Genomic DNA, 18,031 nt, shown 5'->3' with positions numbered 1-18,031 from the left:
TCTGCAGGGGATAAGGCAGGGATGTGTCAGATAAATAAGATACTTTTGACAGAATAACTGYAGTGAAAAAGTTCTCTCACCTCTTTCAAAAACAATTTTCCAAGAAAACTTTTGTGTACCCAATAGGGCCAAATTGGTTTGTTGGAAGACTCATTATAGTTCCACTGAGTAGTTCAAGTTGATTTTGTTCTTTCAAATTCAAAACATAAACTCACTTCGCACTTTTTCTTTATTGCTGAGTGTCTTTGTCTCAATTTCCAGTTTAACTGGAAGTGTTCCTAGATGAAAATAGAGAAGACCAGAAAAGATTAAAAACAGAACCAAATTACATAAATAGAGGAAAGCAAAAGGGGGGAAGACAATAGTTTTTAAAAAAAGTTTTTCTCTCCATGAAAGTATTTCAATTAAGTGCTTTTCCCCAACACTAATGTGTTCCCCATGACATGAGGCAGAAAGAAGGAAGACGCATTTTATAGGTAAAATGATGTAAAATAGTTATTATTTATTATCTTGCTGCTGCTATTTTTGTGAGCTTCTCAAAGATGATATTTGAATGGGGAACTCTAAATGAAATGCTCCCAGAGCTGAGCCTTTACCTTGTACTTCTCATCTGCCTAAATCCAAGGAGTGTGAAGTCTGTTATTTGACATTACCTGGAAGGCAAATTTTAATGCCACATTTTAAATAAAAGGCTGTGATTTATAGTTCCTCCTTTTCATTAGAAGCAGGGAATGTGCAAATCAAACAGAACTTCCTGTTTCCAATCTTCCAGAAGTGCATGTTTCACTTTGTGTTCCTCTCCCATTGCAAAAGCAGGGGGAAAAACGCACTTGAAAAAGGATGGATCCTTRCCTTCATATTATGGCTGCAAGAGTAAGAATTAAACATGTCTGGACATGAGAGGATCTTAGTAAAGGCTTTGATACGCAGGTGGGAACACTGTGTATTGGGACAGCTGTTGTTATTGCTGCAGCCCTCAGAGGATCCTGCCTCTGCTGCAGGGGTGTCTGGGTCACTCACAGAGCACTGAACTAGCACAGGTTACAGGTAGCACCCTGCTGCTTTCACCTGCCTTACAGTGACCTGATGGGTGACAGCTTCATTAGTGTCACATTGCAGCTCAKGAATATCCCCTCAGCCTTCCTGTAGACACAGCTATTCCAGTCATGCCAGTGAATATCTGGTGGGGGTGGCCCATCTGTGAGGAGCAGCATGAGGAACTATGCAGAAATTAGTTGGTGTAACTCATAATGGAAGGTGAGGTTGTAAGAGAACCAGTGTTCTCAGCTCTCTGCTTCTTCTCCACTRTTGAAGAGGCACCATTGTGCTAGGCCTTTATTTTAGGGTTGGTTACCAGTTATAGTTCTCCTAGGTAAGGATACAGTGCTTGGACGCTCAAGGTCTAACCCGGGCTGCCTGGGTTTTGGTGTACACAGAGATAGAAACATGTAACAGAATGGAGGGTGGGAAGTCTTGCAAGAGAAAAGCAGTATGAAGTGTGAGCAGGCCTTCTGCTTGTCACAGCCACAGAAGTGGTGGGATCTGTCTGCAGAGAGTGTCCTGCAGCAGCTGGGGATCAGTAGGGACCCTTTGGTGCTTTCAGGGACCCTTCGGTGCTTTCAGGAGGAACCACAACTGATGTGCTGCCTCTTGGTTTTACTGTCTGTTGTAGCCGTCCATCGTTTGATACAATGGTGAGCAGAGTTTGTCACAGCATGTGGCCAAGCCCTCGGGGCTCCTGCCAGGCCCTGGCCTTTGTGCATGTCAGGGATCACCTCTCATTCTGTCCACTGCAGCGTGTCCCACCCTGCTCCTGCCCTCCCCAGAGCCCTGCAGCAGGCAGGGCACAGGCTGCCAGGCCAGAGATGCCTGCTGCTGCTGCTCCGTGCCCTTCCCAAACTCTGGTGCAATGTCTGAGCTGCCCAGCCAGCTCCCTGGCAGCCCATGCATTTCAGTGCAGCCATCAGAAGGAACATGGCTAATAGGCTGCTCTTTAAATGGCTGTAATTAGGCTTCAAAGTAACCATTATGATGAAAGGGGGAAATCTCACATTCCTCTCCACTCTGTCATTTCAGGGTGTCTGGCAGCACCCCAGAAAGACAAAAGTACATCACTAGATACCACCAGTTTGCAAGGAACATCCCAGCTTTGCTTTATAAAGACCTTTTCTTCCATGAAAAAAAATTGCATGCACTTGTGGATTAAGTACTCTATTCTCTCCATTCCTGTGGGTTTTTATCTACCTCAAATGTAAGCAGTTTGCAAATATTTGACTGGAAATTACAAGAGATAAGGACAGGTCTGCCCTTGCTGCAGCAGGCCAGCCCCCTACCAAGCAGCATAAGAACTGCAGAGATATATTTCAGCTTGTTGTATCCTAGAATGAGTATGGTGTTTGCTGAGAGACTGCCTCTTCTCTTTGCTCATTTATCCCCTGYAAATTGTATTGGAGTATCTGAAATGCTGGTACTTGTTTACTGCACTAGTCCTCTTTGTCCCACATTCCATGTTTCAGACAAATTGGGTTGCACAGGAGGAATGGTAAAGGTGATGCTGCTGATGTTAAATGCCAGCATGGGCTCAGCACGGTGTTATTCTGGAAGAGGACCTCTCTCTCCCTTGCTGAGCCTCTCCACTCTGCGGGGAGAGCAGGCTGGCGAGTCCCAAGTGCACTCCTCCACACTGTGCTATTTGTTCCAGCTCCATTTTGGAGGATATTAGCAGTTTCCAACCTCCTCCTAATTCCGCTGCCATAAAACATCCTTCTTACTCATGAAGCAGAATACCTAGATCCACCTTCTTGCCTCCTGGCTAATTACTGTCATTATCTGGCTAGACAAACTTGTCATGAGATTAGAATCTCCTCACAAAACAGGGTCATCTCAGGAAGTTCTTGCTATCTGGTTTTGTGTAAATCAGTCACCTCTGCAGCTAARCAGCAGCTCCGATTGTTGAGAATTCACACGCTCCCAGGAGGGGAGCAGAGGAGCATTTCCACACAGGAGCTGCTTCAAACGGAACTGGGCGTTGCCACTGACATCGGTGGGGCAAAGCCTACGCCCACTCTCTCACAGCTGCTCAAGGAGCTGTCCTTTAAAGAACTGAAAAGAACTAAGCACTTGCAGTAATTTCATTGTCTGCATGGATCATTGCTATAATAACGATGTTATATTCTGCTTACTGTAYCCTTCACCCCTCTGCTTTGGCAGTTCACCTCATCACCCTGCAGCAAGCCTCGATGTGGACAGAGCCAAGGCAGAAGCCACAAACCAGGCTGGTCATCTTTTTGTGTKTTTTAAGGCTTCAGGCAATTCCAGCTGAATTCTAAACTAAAATAAACTCAACTCCCCATTTTAAAACAGAAACTCACCTTAGTSCTGCAGGCACTGGGTGGTTTGCCCTCAACTCTGCGGGGCATTTACACAGATGCTCTTGGGGCTGGCTGTTTCCATGTGTGGAGAATGTAGGTCTCCTCTGCTTAGGCAACTGGAGAGCCAAGCACCTCTTACCCAATGCTCTTCCTAAGTAGGTGAGCACAGCAGGAATCCTTCCTCCCATAAAGCTCTGGTGACACTTCACTGTGCACACTAGCCCACATAGGGCCTGCCATGCCASAAAGCACTATGTCACCAATGCACTAAATAACTGTATTGCACTTTAACAGGCCTGTGGCATCAAGGAAACTTCCATTACCCCAGCAGTGCTCCAGAACGGAAACGTGTGCTGTTATAGGTGACTGTAACCCTGGTTACAGTTAAACAAAACACTCCCTTCCTCAGCTGTTAGAGCAACCTCAATTGCAGTGGTTCTGGCTGTCCTGTAGGCCTGTGACAGTGTGTGTGTGACTCTCCAGTGACTCTCCTTATCCTTTCGTGAGAAAGACCCAGCTCTACTGAAAGCAGCGTGCTCTGAGCCAGCCTTTGGTGGGACTTGTCTCATTTTCCATCTGAGTGTATCTCAAGGCTTTGCTGCAATCCACCGTACAAGTGGTACCTTGCAGACTAAACCAATGAGATTTSAGTCCTTGAGCTCTTCTGTACCCTCCATCCCTGTGATTCCTGTGTGTTTTACAAGCCTTGTTGAAAAACTCAGAGATGCTGGTCCATGTAGTGCAGACTAAACTGAGGCTGGTAACACAAACCTATTCCTTCCTTTCAGTCAGAGTCTCCTGCATTTCTGCRGGACCAGTGCAAGGCTGTGCAGATGAACATTTAGAAAAGGGGTGCATGCACACATTCTTAGTGAGGAACCCTGAACAATTTGGGTTCATTCCTTTGCACCGCAGAGGAGAGCAGCCAGATCCTCAGGACAGCAATTGGCTGCCCTAATCCTTCTTCTTCCTACAGTTTCCTGTTTCACTTACACACTKTTGTCCAATTTCAGCAGATGTTGARGCTGGGATGCCACAGACAATAGTGTTCTCCTCTGATTCATCCTTAGAGCAGGCCCTGTCCTGTGTAGGAAAGGAGGCAAAAATACTGTATTAGCTGTGTGTGTAATGAGTCTGTTTCGTAATACAGTCACACAAGACAGCCAAATGAGGGCTGTAYAGACATGCTATTTCCAAAGGGTACCCAAATAACTGAAACTTCCTAGTTGTTTTTTTAAGGGCCCTCATTGGACAGATGAGTGACCCAGSCAGCTCTAGAGTGAATCTAAGGTATGCTTGGCAGTCTATGCAGCTCAGGAGTGAGCATTGTGGGTGAGGGTGCTGGTGTCAGAGCTCTGAGCCATTCCTCAAGCAGTCACAGCTTTGTACAGCGGTGCTATGAATTGTGCCAGGGGGACAGAACTGAAAAATCCTGGACACTAGTCAAAGGGTCTGTCAGCATCAACCTGGTCAGTCCTAGAACAGGCTTCTTCCAAAGCACTGGTTCCTAAACCCAGTCTGTGTGGATCATAGCAGATGGAGCAGAGGCTCTTGCTCTGGTTAATGTCAGTTAGTGTCACCTTTTCATGCTGTTTTAACTGGTCTCCACTGCACTAGCTGGTGTGCTGGTACAGCTGAGAGGGATATACCCTAAGTTCTAGGGAATAGGTGGTGGCTGCAAGGATTGCCAGTCAGCCCTCAAGGAAATGTCCTTAGTGAAGYGCAAGCTAAAGCTGAACTGCTTCTYGCTCCTGCTGAGAACATGTTTATTTGCAGGCTGGGAAGCCAATGGGAGCCACTTCTACATCTCCTTCTCTCCTGTTCGAGTGYTTCTGCTTTGGTGTCATCAGCTCTTTGTGAGATTTCAGAGAGGCTCAGGGTCACTTCCCAGGGTRATTTGTAAGAACAAGCTGTGGCATATTCCCTCAAACCAGGGCCAAATGCATCTGAAGTCTTAGCTTTGAGGAGAGGAACAGTTAGATCCAAAGATAGTCCCCTGAAAATGCCATGTTTGTGAAAGGGGCAGGTTGGTCATAGCTTGTAGTGAGCAGGTACTGTGCTGACTGTCCTCCTGGCAGCTCTGTTGGGCTGTGGAGGCAGAGAGRTAAAATAAACTACTGAACACCCAAWGGGGAAGGGCAGCATTAGAGGAAGAGTCTGAAGGGGAGAGAAAAAGACTGAATTTACAGCCCACTGATCTGGGCACCTGCCTGAGATAAAGCATCACTTCAAGTCCTGTTGTGCTGGTTTGGGTCTTAAGTGTTTCATTTGTCCCAGAGCCAGCTCTCACTGTGATGGAGCTGCTGAGCTCCCAGGTCGTGGTGCCCTTCCTCTGGATCACCTCCAGCTTAGAAGTGAAGGCAGRAGAGTAAGTGCTTGGTGCTTCAAGATGCTTCCAAGTGACCTTCTTTGTCAGAAACTTCTGAACTGTCCTGCAGTCTCCATATTTTCTATATTGGAATTGGTGATCCACACAGCTCTGTAGCCATTTGGGAATTCTGGCAGAGAATAAAAAAAATACATTGGTACACATAGTAACCAAAACCACCTGTCAACTCAACATGCAAGTTTTGCATTGAATATGTAGAATAAATTGGACATCAAGCTTCTAGTGTTGGATGCACAGTACCCAGATTATCCATGAAGCTTCCTAGATATCCATAATAATCTTAGGTATGACATAATAATGAAGAGAAAAAGAGATCTGGCCTTACTTCATGTATGCTTGCTTGTGGAGAAATCTCTATGGGCCTTCCAGTGAAAACAAAGCAGCTTCTTGTGTCTGTGGAACTTGTGTCTCTTATTCTGGAGAAATAAGTCATTCTAGTATTTGCTTGATTTGTTCAACAAATGCAAAGTAAAAATACTTTTGAATTCCCTCCCACCTTTTTTGGCTAAGCAGGCTCTTGCTCAGCTGGGAGCCACGAGACTTGACAGGAAAGTTGCAGCCCTCAGCTGCCTTTCCTTTCCCATTGACTCGCTGAGGGATCGCTGCTTTCTGCCAGGAACTTTGGGTTTGTGCTGGGAAGCAGCGCCCCAGCACAGSCAGCCTGGTACTGCATCCCCTGCTYTTCTTGCCTTTCRCACTCAGGTACCTGCTCCCAGAGAAACAGCTCTCTCGGTGTTTTCTCTCTGCCACTGGCACCTTCTTGCTGCAGCAATGCAGTGACTGAGCCGTGTTGAGCAGTGCAGGGCTGCAGCAGCTGCATTTGCCTCATGGCTGCAGCACAAAGCTCTGATTGTAGGTTATCCTTCAGCAGTGAGGGAAACAGCATCAGTCCACTCCTCCCACCGATGGGGCTTCTCAAATACATCCAACTGTTCAAGCAGGACAGGCGTTTCAGCTGGTTCTTCTCAAATCACCTGGGTCTGATYTGTGGCACAAAGCTCTTCCCTCACCCCTATTTCCCTTTCTGCAATGGTAAAGAACAGCTTTGGTTTCCAGCACTGTCTCAGACAAAATGTTTGAGGGCCTTACAAGGTTTTTTTGGTTTTAGCATGCTRCTTCCTTTTCGTGTCTGTGGATTTAGAATTTTGCCGGGGGCAAGCAATCTGCTGGTGCCCTTTCCTTCCTCTCTTATCACTTCCTAAAGCCAGGCCCATCTCTGCAAACCCGTGGGACAGTGATGAGGAACAGGGTTAGAGAATAGTTCATGTCACTGACGTCAAACCAAAGTGTATTTCAGTGTTTGTTTAGTACTTCACAAACTGTAAACTACTCTGTGGGGGTGCTGGAAATAGAAAGAAARCTAAATAAAGACTCTTTGGTTTGGGCTAAGGTAGGGGCTGAACACAAGAGCTTGAATGGGAATCAAAAGCTCACGTGTACCTCAGGCTCCTCCAGAGGCCTTGAGTAAAAGCTGCCACCCAAATTGTCCTGTCTAGACTATTGCTGCCAGAGCRTGGTTTGGGCCAAAGTGTAAGGAGTGAGGAGTCTCAAATCACAARTTACCTTTGCATTTCTTTGCTTGTAAATGAAGTGTATTTGATAGGGAATTTCCAGGACAATAAGCATAGCTGTTTTACAGCTAAACCCTCATACTCAGAAATCACAAGTAGAGCCCTCAAAAGACTCTTAGAGTGGGTATAAACTTGGTKTGACACAATATCTTAGACTAAAAATTTTGAACTGCATTTATTGTTAATCATCCTTCAGAATTCAGCCATCAAGCAGTTCAATTTTTCTGAAAACCTGTGGGCTATCAAGGTATTACCTTTTCCTTTCTTTCTTTAAAATAAAAAGGGGGAGTTTGATGTAATTGCAGGGCTTGCAGGYGTAAAAGGGAAGGATTGCTCTAAGAGCACTGTCACCACAGCCAGTAACACTGTTTTTGGGTAAGTGCTGGACTAGGCCCTTCCTCAGCCTTTCGGGAAACCCAAGGTGTTGATTCCTCTTTCTGCTCTGGTTTCATGAGACTTCTCTTGTGCCTGAAGCCTGTGTTTTGTATCCTGAAAGTGGCAAATGTCAGCCTGAGATCTGGGGAGCAGCAGTAGGCTCTGAGCAGGGAAGCAAACACCCCAATTTATGTTCATTAGCTCAGTCTTCTCCAGCATAGCAGTGGATTTTTCCTAAGGGCCAGCATCCCTTAAAGCTGATGTACTTTAAACAAGTATGGTTCCTGTCATTATGATATGAGCCTTCAGCCCAATAGCCAGGGCAACCATCTGTCTGTGTAAGGTTCCTTCTCTGGAGCAAATGAAGCTGTGGCTCCATCTCCATCCCAGGGCTTCAGCCTGTGGAAGGACCACCAAAGCCTCGTTAAAAAATGTCATTCAGACAGCTTTCCTACTGTTCCTTACCCCTCCCAGCCCCTCAGATTGAGGAGTTCGTTTCCAGTTCCTCTCTGTAACAGACAGATTTATTAGGAGCAGGGGACGGGATGAATTCTATTGTCACACACACTCAGCACCCTCTACAAATGGTCAGAGTGTCAAAGTCAGGACAAAACAAAGGGCCTGTAGCTGGTTTCTCTRCAGACAGACAGACCTGCAGTCCTGCAGAACACAGCTCTTGTCCCTGTCCTCTCATTCAAACCCAAGCTTCCTCCCTCAGCTCAAACTTTCCTTTGTACAGTCAGAGTGACCTCTCACCCGGGCCTTGCCTGCCCAATTTGTAAGCCCTTTAATAATGGAAATCCATTATCCTACTTTGCACATCAAAACACARGCAGGCTCCTCCCAAACAAGAGAACTTGGCAGATGAGCCGTGGGTAAAAAGCACAGTAATTTATACAAATGATGCTGTTCAAAGGTGTCACCTCTCTTTCTCCTTAGCAGAAGGAAAGATTTCTTCCCATCCAAATCTTACAGAAGCAGTGTTTATAATGAATCACTGCAGTGTTAGGTTTTTCCAGGCCCAAGAGCACTCTGCTGTGGRTGTACCATGTAGTAAGGATGCAGCTGGCAAAGCCTCAAGGTGTGCCAGTGCCTCTCCAAGAGCAGGGCCTGGAGAGGGGAGCAGGGCCAGCATTTCCCTTCTGCAGCACTGCCTGTGGTTGGCTGCACTGCATCAGAGCCCTCTTTGGAAGTGCTGCATTGTGTTGATCTCTAAAGGCAGCTCATGCTTGCTGTGATTATGGAGCATCTCACTCAAGTCTCTAATTTGAGCTGAGGATTGTCCAAGTGTCTGTGGCAAATTCTTCATGGAGAAAATGAAATAATTGCCATGTGTTCCAGCTTCCCTTAGAGATGATGGCTTCTAGTATCATTATGGAGGGGGTCAGTGAGTTTGTACAYTTTGCAGTCCCTCATGAGCCACAAATAATGTTTATGAGAGCTCCTTCACTCCCAGAACTGAAGGAGATGCAGTGCACACAGTGGATATTCTGTACCCTGCTCAGGAGTGGGGAGGATTGKCACTGCAAACGTGTGGGCCCTGCTGCACAGTCCCTTTCCAGGGCAGCGAGCCCCTTCCATTGACACAGAGAACCTGCTGGCATCTTTTAGATCTATGTAAATTCTGGTGTTAATGAATTCAGCAGCTTCCTCTTGAAAACCTTTATTGGGTGACTTTCACACTGCCCCCACAGAGCCTTGAAGTCAATGGGAGCACTGGGTGTGGTGAAAAGTCAAGATCAGACCTGTAAATCAGATGATAAAGAGAAGTGAATCAGTAGGAAATGCTTTTGGGGAGCAACATATTTCTCTCCCATCAATTAAAAGCACAGGGAATGGCCCCGAAAGAGCTTCCCTCTGACATGTAAGGGACTATATTTCAACAGCATAGCAATCTAATAGGACTTTCTGGTAGGTTGAGGACATAAAAGCACACTTGTGCTAAATGCAGTCATTGTTCAGGCCATCTAATGAAATCCATTTCTGAAGAAGGATATGCAAATCYGTGTGGTTCTTCTGAGGATTCATTGATCTCTTGTGCACTATTCACATATCCTGGGCAAAGCCCAGTCCCCAGCCCAGTGTGCTATGGCCCAAAAATATTTGATGTGGCYATTCAGGCTCAGCCCTAGGGAACATGTTCTACTGTGTCCAAATCTCTTAGGTACTCTGAAAGCCTCCTGTACCCACTGGCTCCTCCTGAAACATCTGTGCCAGCTCACTGTGAAATTATGTGCCCCTTCTGTTCTTTTTGGTTCTGAATTTATTTCATCAGTGTTATTCCAGCTTTCTTCCTGACTTTTTTCTTCCTTCATTGTTTCATAATCCAGTGGTACCCAGCCCTCTGTGGGTCATAAGTCATCAAAAGGTTGCCTCTGACATCATTGCAAATAAAATAAAAATGCATGAAAACGTGCCTGTGCATGTGGGGAGCCCAAGTGGAGAGACAGAAAGGGCAAACAAACGTGCCAGCTTTTCCTGCTGGCAGCTGCCGTGCTCCTGGTGAGCTGTGCTGGCACGAGGTGAATCTCAGACTTTGTGCCCAGAGGATGRGGTGGGCTTCCATGAAAAGGGATTGGGAAATTGCCAGTGCTGGACATCACCACTCCGGTTGTCTGTGCTCACAGCATTTCCTGTGGTCCTCCCTTGGCCCTGCACCRTGGCTCTGCTTCTGCCACCACCCCATCCTGGGACTTGCTGTGCTTCTGGGGAGGTGTTCAGCAGGTAAGTGCCTTCTTGTGAGCTGTTCCATCTTGTTGCTTGAATCACGAACAGAGGAGCTAATAAAAGAACTTCRGAGTGCTCTGCAGATGGAAGATGTCACACTGGGAAAATCAATCCGCAGATCTGCTCTTTGATGGAATCTAGCTGCAGGCAGATGCTTTCATGTGCAGCAGCAGCATCTTCCCAGACAGATTATTTCCTTGCTCACATTGTGTACAGAGTGCGTAAGCAGCTTTGCGCTGCAGCACCTTTCTAAGCACAACTGGAGTTCCTTTCTCATGCWGGCCACCTCCCTCTAGGGGTGTTTTGGGATGGACAAAAGAGAAAACACACTGGTAGTGGCCATCTGASTGGGTAAATGTGCTCCCAGAATAACAAGTGGCARTGCATGAGGGGATGACAGGAGAGCYAGTCACCCCTCCAGCCAGCCCCAGCACAGTGCACAGCAAGGTAAAGCAGATGAGAGAGCAAATCTCTGGCACATCCAGTTGCTCAGAAGAAAAGGCAGTAACCTGGTCTCTCAGCATTTCCATCTCATTTCTTCCACATTTTTCAAGTGGAAAAATCTTTAAATGCCACTTCCACTGTGCAAGTAGCAAAATGATAAGGATCAGTTGGGAGCTCTGTTCAGACAGCTGTGCTGAAATGATCTGGAGTTCTCAGCAGACAAGGAGACACATTGGAACATGTTGTGGTACTTTGTTCTATTACTCAGTATTGCATGTGTACCTAGAAATGGTGTGAAACTCCCAACAGGCTGAGTGTCCCAGATGCCAAACTCCAAAGAACCTCCATAAACAGAGAAAAGGCTCCTTTTATCCATACAGTTCTCATATCWCACACTGAAGCCATAATAAACCCACCCTGTGAACTTGTAACATTTTTATGAGCCTCGTTTGGAGCAGGTGTTTCTTTTTAGTGAGGTTTTGCTTGGGATCCAACAACTAAAACTAAAATTAGTAAATTGGCACCTAATCTAATGTTCCGTGACTCAGCTACTTTCTCTCAGGTCTATTTGGTTTTTATCTCAATGTCAATTATTGACTATTTATAGCCTTCCGCGAGAGAACTTCTAGCYAGGTCCAGGGTGAGCACAGGAAAATGCAGTGGAGTGTGAGGRCTTGTGAACTTTGAGACCTGAGCTGATATGACCTCCTGGAGCACCTCCCCATCCCTTCTGCCTTTGTAACCCTCTCTGTTCCTCCCATAGYTGTCCTAAACACACCTTGTGGCAATATGAAAAGTGATTTATTTACATGGAAAAGCAACACTGAAATAGCACCAGTGTGTTCTGCCTTTGGTAGGAAAAGCAAGTGGGCTTTGTCCTTTAGAAAAAAAGTTGGGTTATTTTGTTGAGCTTTTCTGTCTTATTTTACAACTSACCACATGTTTTCCTCTCTCCTTTGCAGCCTGCAGCTCTGGAAGCTGGTTTCCACCAGGAGGGGCCACTGTGCCTTTCCCACTGCCTGAGCTCTGACTGCTACACATAATGCAGGAGAGAGATGGCTAAAGAAGGACAGCCAGAGGGAAATTTCACTCAGAGCACTTTCATTCAGCCATCCCCAGATTTCCCTGTAAGTCTTGCTAAAATTTACTATTTGGCAGCTCTGGCTGTGGGCACAACACTATCTATCTATCTGCCTATCTATCTATCTATCTATCTATCTATCTATCTATCTATCTATCTATCTATCTATCTATCTATCTATCTATCTATCTGTCTAATCTATCTATCTGTCTGTCTATTTACCTATCTATTTGTCAAATAGTCTGTCCATTTTTCCTACGCAGCACTTCAGTGACTTCCTCATAACAGTTTGGTCTCTTAATTGTTGTGCAGTTCATTGTTCCAAAGGGCAGAAAGGTTATTCTGCTTCAGATCTCAGAGTTAAGGCAGACAAAAGGAAGTGGGTGTGAAGTAGCTTGTATGTGCACTGTGAAAACCTGGTGCCCTTTCTATTTATAGCCCTGCTTGAACTTTCATTCATTTAGTTGCTATTTTGGTATGATAAACATTCCATCTCCTGGGGAAAGTACGTTAGCAGTGCAGGTGAACGGGAGGGAAAACACATGGGTCACGCAGCAAATATTGAATGGCCTGGAAACCACTGCCATTCCCAGAAAGCATATAGAACCAAAGTGATAYTGAAGGGAAGCTCCCTCATTCAGCTAACAGTCACAGCAATGCTTTGAGGTAAACCCAAACTTTTCATTGACTTCATATCCTTTATTCTATTTTAAATCAAAGCAATTGTTATTGTGTCTCTTCTCAGTGGCATATGTTTGATAAAAGGGATACACTTGATCACTTATCCCATGCTCTCCTTTCTGGGTATAGAGCTGCCTGACAAGGGGAGCTTTCTATTGCTGACCAAGTGGGTTTCTTTAGCTGATCAGTGTCTCACATCTGTCTGTTATAAAAATTGTTTGTTCTCACCTCCTTTTCTCTTTCGTATCTACTATGAGTTGTACCCACCAATACAGACCTCAAATGCACACTCAAATGAACCCCTTTGTGGACCTCACTGAAGTTTACCTGCTGAACAGGTGAACAGTCTGGCCATTGGATTCAGTCAAAGCAAATTGTTGAAAGAACATTCTGAACATGGTTTGGTGTAGCCTATACTTTGAGGTTTCCCATGAGGCACATCTGAAAGAAGCCAGAAAGGTTTGTTATGAATTGTGAGTGCTTGGTCTGRCAACTTCAAAAATACTGCAGAGCAAGCTGGGAGAGCAAACTGAACAGGTGAGAGCTCACTGGGTCTTGAGGCAAACATTTTCATAGAATCCTTTGGTAGCCTGAATCCCACTGAATTRCTGAGAAATCAAGAGACTTGGCATGTGTCACTTAGTGTGTAACAAGTTACAGATAGAAACATTGTGGGCACTGGGGCTGCTGAAGGTCTCCCTCCAGCTCAGGGGAAGCATTACCTGAAAAGTGAGCCCCTGCTCTGCAACCAGGTATYTCTGGTCTTTATTTCAGCCAGGGACTTGCAGGACACGTGCTGGGCCTATAATATTACCACCAGGCTGYTTGGTTTTGGAGTCCTTGCAGAACTTCTCTGGGTATCACTGGCATGAGGATTTAGGTGCCCTTTCACCTGGCACTTACCCCCAACTCCTACTCACCATCCATTTCCTTGYCTCTCCCTCCTGCACAGTGGTCTCTGCACCTCAGCTGGGCCAAGGGGGAGCCCACAGCAAGAAACTGCCCTCACCCCCCTACCTTACCCCAGGGCCTGGCCTACAGCTGCCAAAAATCTGCTAGTCAGTGAATTGAATAACTACTCTTGGTACACATATTTTCTTCTGGTTAGGGAGGCAAATTGAGAATTCTTGCCTAGTCCTGACAGATACTGAGGACACAGATGGAAACAGTATTCACTTCAAGCTGTTAGGTGTTTAATAAGAACAGCTGAATGCACTCAGTGATTGTGAGCCAGAGGAGCTGCTTTCTGTTTAGCACAGGGAAGGTGACCCAGTCATTGCATGGGGCAGAATGGATGTGGTCAGTTCCCATGACCAGTGGAAACAGTAGAGCTACGAGTCTCATTTGAAGAAAACAGGGAACCCGTTACTTTGACTTCCCTCTAATTGCACATGAGTTTATCTGAAGAGGTGGGAAGGTCTTTCACTAGATGAAATAATAAAAGAAAATTTCCTTAATCCTTCTCTGCATTTGSTTTGCAGAAGCAAAGAACTTTGCAAGCTGGTTGTTCGACAGGCATGGTGCTTTCCCTCTGTTCTGGGGTTAAGATCTGAGCGTTGAGGAGAGTCCTGTGACTCTGAAGGAAGATGTGTGTATTGATACTGCCATCTCCTCTGGCTTGAGCAATCCTGGACGTGGGGCGAGGTCATTCACACTTTCATGTGCTAGCCAGCAAGTTGGATTCTCACACCCTTATCTATTATACTGGCTAAGGCGTTGCTCTGTTTTCTCTTCTATCTGCATAACCAGGTGTTGAGCAACTGGAATGTCATTCCAGAAATTCTGACTGGCTTGGGTGTGTGCTCCTCACAGGAATTACTTCTGGGAATCACTTTGGAAGGCCAAACAATATGGTTTTCAAAAATTATGTTACTGTACAGTGTGCATTTAAATGAATTACATAATTTAGCCAAGCCTCTATTGCAGAGAAGCAGACTCCTCTGCCTGCTSTTTCAGAGGGTGACCCAGTTCCTAGAAGCTGTATGCTGTTTATATAGTTAGAGTGTTTATTTATACTGCCTATASGTGCCAGCAGGGAATTAAGAGTTATTTCATATTTTCTGTTGTTTCAAAGTTGTAGCAGCATTCTTCATCCTCTCACAGCCCCACATCTTCACAATTCAGCCCCATCATTCATTTCACTCAGCTACAAGCAGGACACATTTCCAAATGGAAGTRACACTGCAGCAGGCACAAATGTTGGGAGGGAGCAACCTTCAACATAGCTAAATACCATTTTCTACAGCTCTGGACAAAGCCCTGGCCTCCAGAGSAAAAGGATGATCAGAGTGAGAACAGGAAGGCCTGGCAAGCCAAAGAGCTGCCTCCTGCTGAGCTCTGGTCTCAGGGGAAATGCATGTGGAGGAGTCCCCAGCCATGGGCCATGGGCACCACARTGGCATCAGAGCCCCCAGACTGGCCCAGGCAGGTGCAAGGTGGGTGTGAGAGCATCCTTGAGCAGCCAACTCTGAGTTGTGTGTTTTTGCTGCATATTTTGGAACTGGCACTGACAGCTCAAGGGTCAGGACACAGAGAGGTGTCTCCTGAGGGAATTGCCCTCCACACTTTTGCAGGGACAGGCAGTAGAAACTAAGGGCCAAGTCCTGCTTGTACATACAGAGCTCCAGTGGCTGTTATCTGATGGCCCTGGGATAAAGCTGGCCTTGGATTTTAAATATGGTCCAAAGCTTGTTTATCTRTATCAGTCAAGGACATTGAAGTGAGGCTGTGACAGAAGAGAAACAGGCCCTTCAGATGGTATAGTTAATATTCTATAGCAAGCCAGCTAAGGGTGAGACAGCTGTTCTGAGTCATGGCAGCTGGCCAAAGCTGCAGAATATGAACAAAATCCATTCTGTATCTGTGTGCGGCACCAGGCTGGAGCAGCTTTTATAAAGGTTGACATTTCCATTGCATCTCGATGCTTCAGGGCTCCCTGAGCATTCACAGACATCGTGCCATCCTTGATGCTTGAAGTCCCTTTCAGTKAGGTGCAGTGACTGAGCAAGGTCCTTCTGGACATCTCCTGAGGTTTTGCACAGAGAGCAATGACAAGGTGAAAAGATCACACCTCCTTCCAGATCATGGCCACTCATGCAGCATTTCAATGGAGAATTATTCTACAATTGGTGGCACGACTTTTTGATATCTTGACATTTGGCCCAACCAAAGCATTTCTAATCAAAGATAAATTCAATTGCAATGGTAAGGGAAGCTGCCCATTAGAAACTCTGCCTGACAATTGCACCTTGTGTAGCTGGGATATGTTCTTAGCTCACTGTACAAGCACATTTCAGCTGTGCATTATGCAATTGCCATTAGCATTAATGAGTTACAAGGCTCATATASTGATACTGTTCCTAGAAACAGGCTGCCCAGGGATGTGCTCTTTTGGATTCGTTTGGGGAGTTAGATGGAGCACAGGGGCCCTGTGTACTTTGGTGCTCTATTGGATACCTGGATCCAAGCCCAGACAAGTGTCTSGACTTCAGCTGCAGATTTCAAAAGTAAAAATAAAAAAATGCTGACTATGGGGTCAATTTGGAATCTGGTTAGAAATAATGTCTCCCAAATACTTGTGAGTTTGATATCCAGCCTGATATAAGGATGGAGGGGAAAAATTAAAAAGCCGCAATTTAAAACCTACTGACTAAAAATGAAAATAAAATTTATCCCCAGACCATGAAGACAGCCTATCATGGAAACCTCATTAAATTATTGGTTTGGGTAGGATGAAAATTACTGTCAAATGCTAATATTTCTGTACCTGTATATAGAAAATASACTTAGAAGAAGACAGGAAGATCTGCAAGGGCTGTGAGTGCAGCTTTACCCATCTCTAATAGATCACTGAAATTGGCATTGGTTTCTAGTGACTGAATTTCTTACTTGTTTTTGGGCTAGCAAAGTAAAGCCCAGTTTTCTGGGGCTGGCAGAGATGAAGTTTGGGTCTCAGGCTTACGTTGTCTCTCCAAAGGCTATGCTCTCACCAAGGACCTTTTGCATGTCCGGACCAGGCAGTGGTGCAGCCATGGACTTAGCACACAGACTGGAACTGACTTTGCTGGTGCAAAACACAAACACCCTCAATTAGCTGTCAAAAATCCTAGCCAAGGTTTGAGATCCGTGATCTGCCTGGATGTGGCACTTCCTATCACACTCCCTGTAGCTGCTTCCTTGGGAGCCTGGCAGGCAGGAAGAGGATGGAGCTGCAGTTGAAAGGCACTGAATCAAAGGCAGCTGATTAACATCAGGACAGGCTGGCTGGGCACAGCTTTCTGGGTCGCACCCAGAGCTGGGGCACTGCTTTGTTTGCACCAAGCCTTGCAGGTGAGGGGCAGCCTGTGCATGGGGCACAATCCAACCTGCTCACAAAGGCAGTGACTCAAAAATCATTCACTGTCTTGTGCTGAAAAGCCACGACATCCTCAAAGCTGTCAGACCGAGGTGTTGGGGAGAAAATTGCTCTGTTGTATCTCTGTTGCCTTCATGCCAGGCTGCAGTGCTGAGTCTGATGCTGCTGATCTGTGGATATGGATCAGGAAGAGCTTGGGTAAAGTAAACTATTATTCCAGAGTAAACTGGGAACAAGGAAGAAGTCTGCAGACTTCATTCACATGTTCTCACGGTGTTTTGCAAGCCTGAGCATTCCTGTTCTGTAGCCAGACAGCAGAAGCACATTCAGCTGGGTAAACATAATTTGCTCCGTGCCACGCAAGGACCCTGTGCYGTTTTGGGATGTCTGTAGGGATTTAAGGATGAAGGACTAGCTGGGGRAAGTCTTTCAAGCACCAGAGTAAGTTAGGTGCTTTTGGGTTCACACAGGACTGTCTGCCATATCAGGCTGCAGTAGGTGGTGCTCAGAGCAGACTCCCTGAGTGAATCCACTGTCTCTGGCCTGTTCCCCTGGGTTAGGAGCAGCCTCTTCCAAAAGCCATGCTGTAAGCATGGCCCCCCAGCTCTGCCTTTCTCTAATTACCTGCTTTAGGTGCTGTAGTGATAATAGTCTTCTCCAGGTGGATATTTAGCTGTTATTATAAACATGGTGTCAGCACTAGTCACTTTGTGACTCTTGGTGTCACTGACTGCTCTGTTTTAGGGGAGTCAGGCTTGAGCACTGCAAGCATAGAGGGGACTCTGCCCTCCRTCAGCACCTCCCCCAAGCTGAAATGCACCAAAGCATTTGGTGGACACCAACAATTTCCATACCTGGCACTCACTGTGTGGAGTCTGTTCTGAGTTGCAGCTTTGGGTTTTTCAAACTGTGCTGGCAATATGGGCATCCCAGSAAAGTCCTACCACCCCTGTTAACTTCAGGCAACTCTTCACAGAGCTCTCTTTCCTAAATCTTGCCCATTGCTTGAATTTATAGTCTTGCAGTGTCACCACTTTG

General features: G+C 46.0%; 1 long non-coding RNA gene across 1 annotated transcript in view; it reads left to right on the top strand.

Moving 5' to 3' along the window:
* The window catches only part of LOC130582879 (uncharacterized), a 39,985-nt gene that overhangs the window by 4,350 nt on the left and 17,604 nt on the right, over positions 1-18,031 (top strand). The window contains exon 2 of the long non-coding RNA XR_008966359.1: positions 11,840-12,004. This is a non-coding gene — a long non-coding RNA (uncharacterized LOC130582879). The remainder of the gene's footprint in view (positions 1-11,839; positions 12,005-18,031) is intronic.

This window comes from Malurus melanocephalus, unplaced genomic scaffold (assembly GCF_030028575.1).
Source record: "Malurus melanocephalus ecotype Western Australia unplaced genomic scaffold, MMel_1.1 scaffold_533, whole genome shotgun sequence".
Lineage (NCBI taxonomy): Eukaryota > Metazoa > Chordata > Aves > Passeriformes > Maluridae > Malurus > Malurus melanocephalus.
Note: the sequence above shows the minus strand (reverse complement) of the source record. Positions and strands in the feature narration are given on the sequence as shown.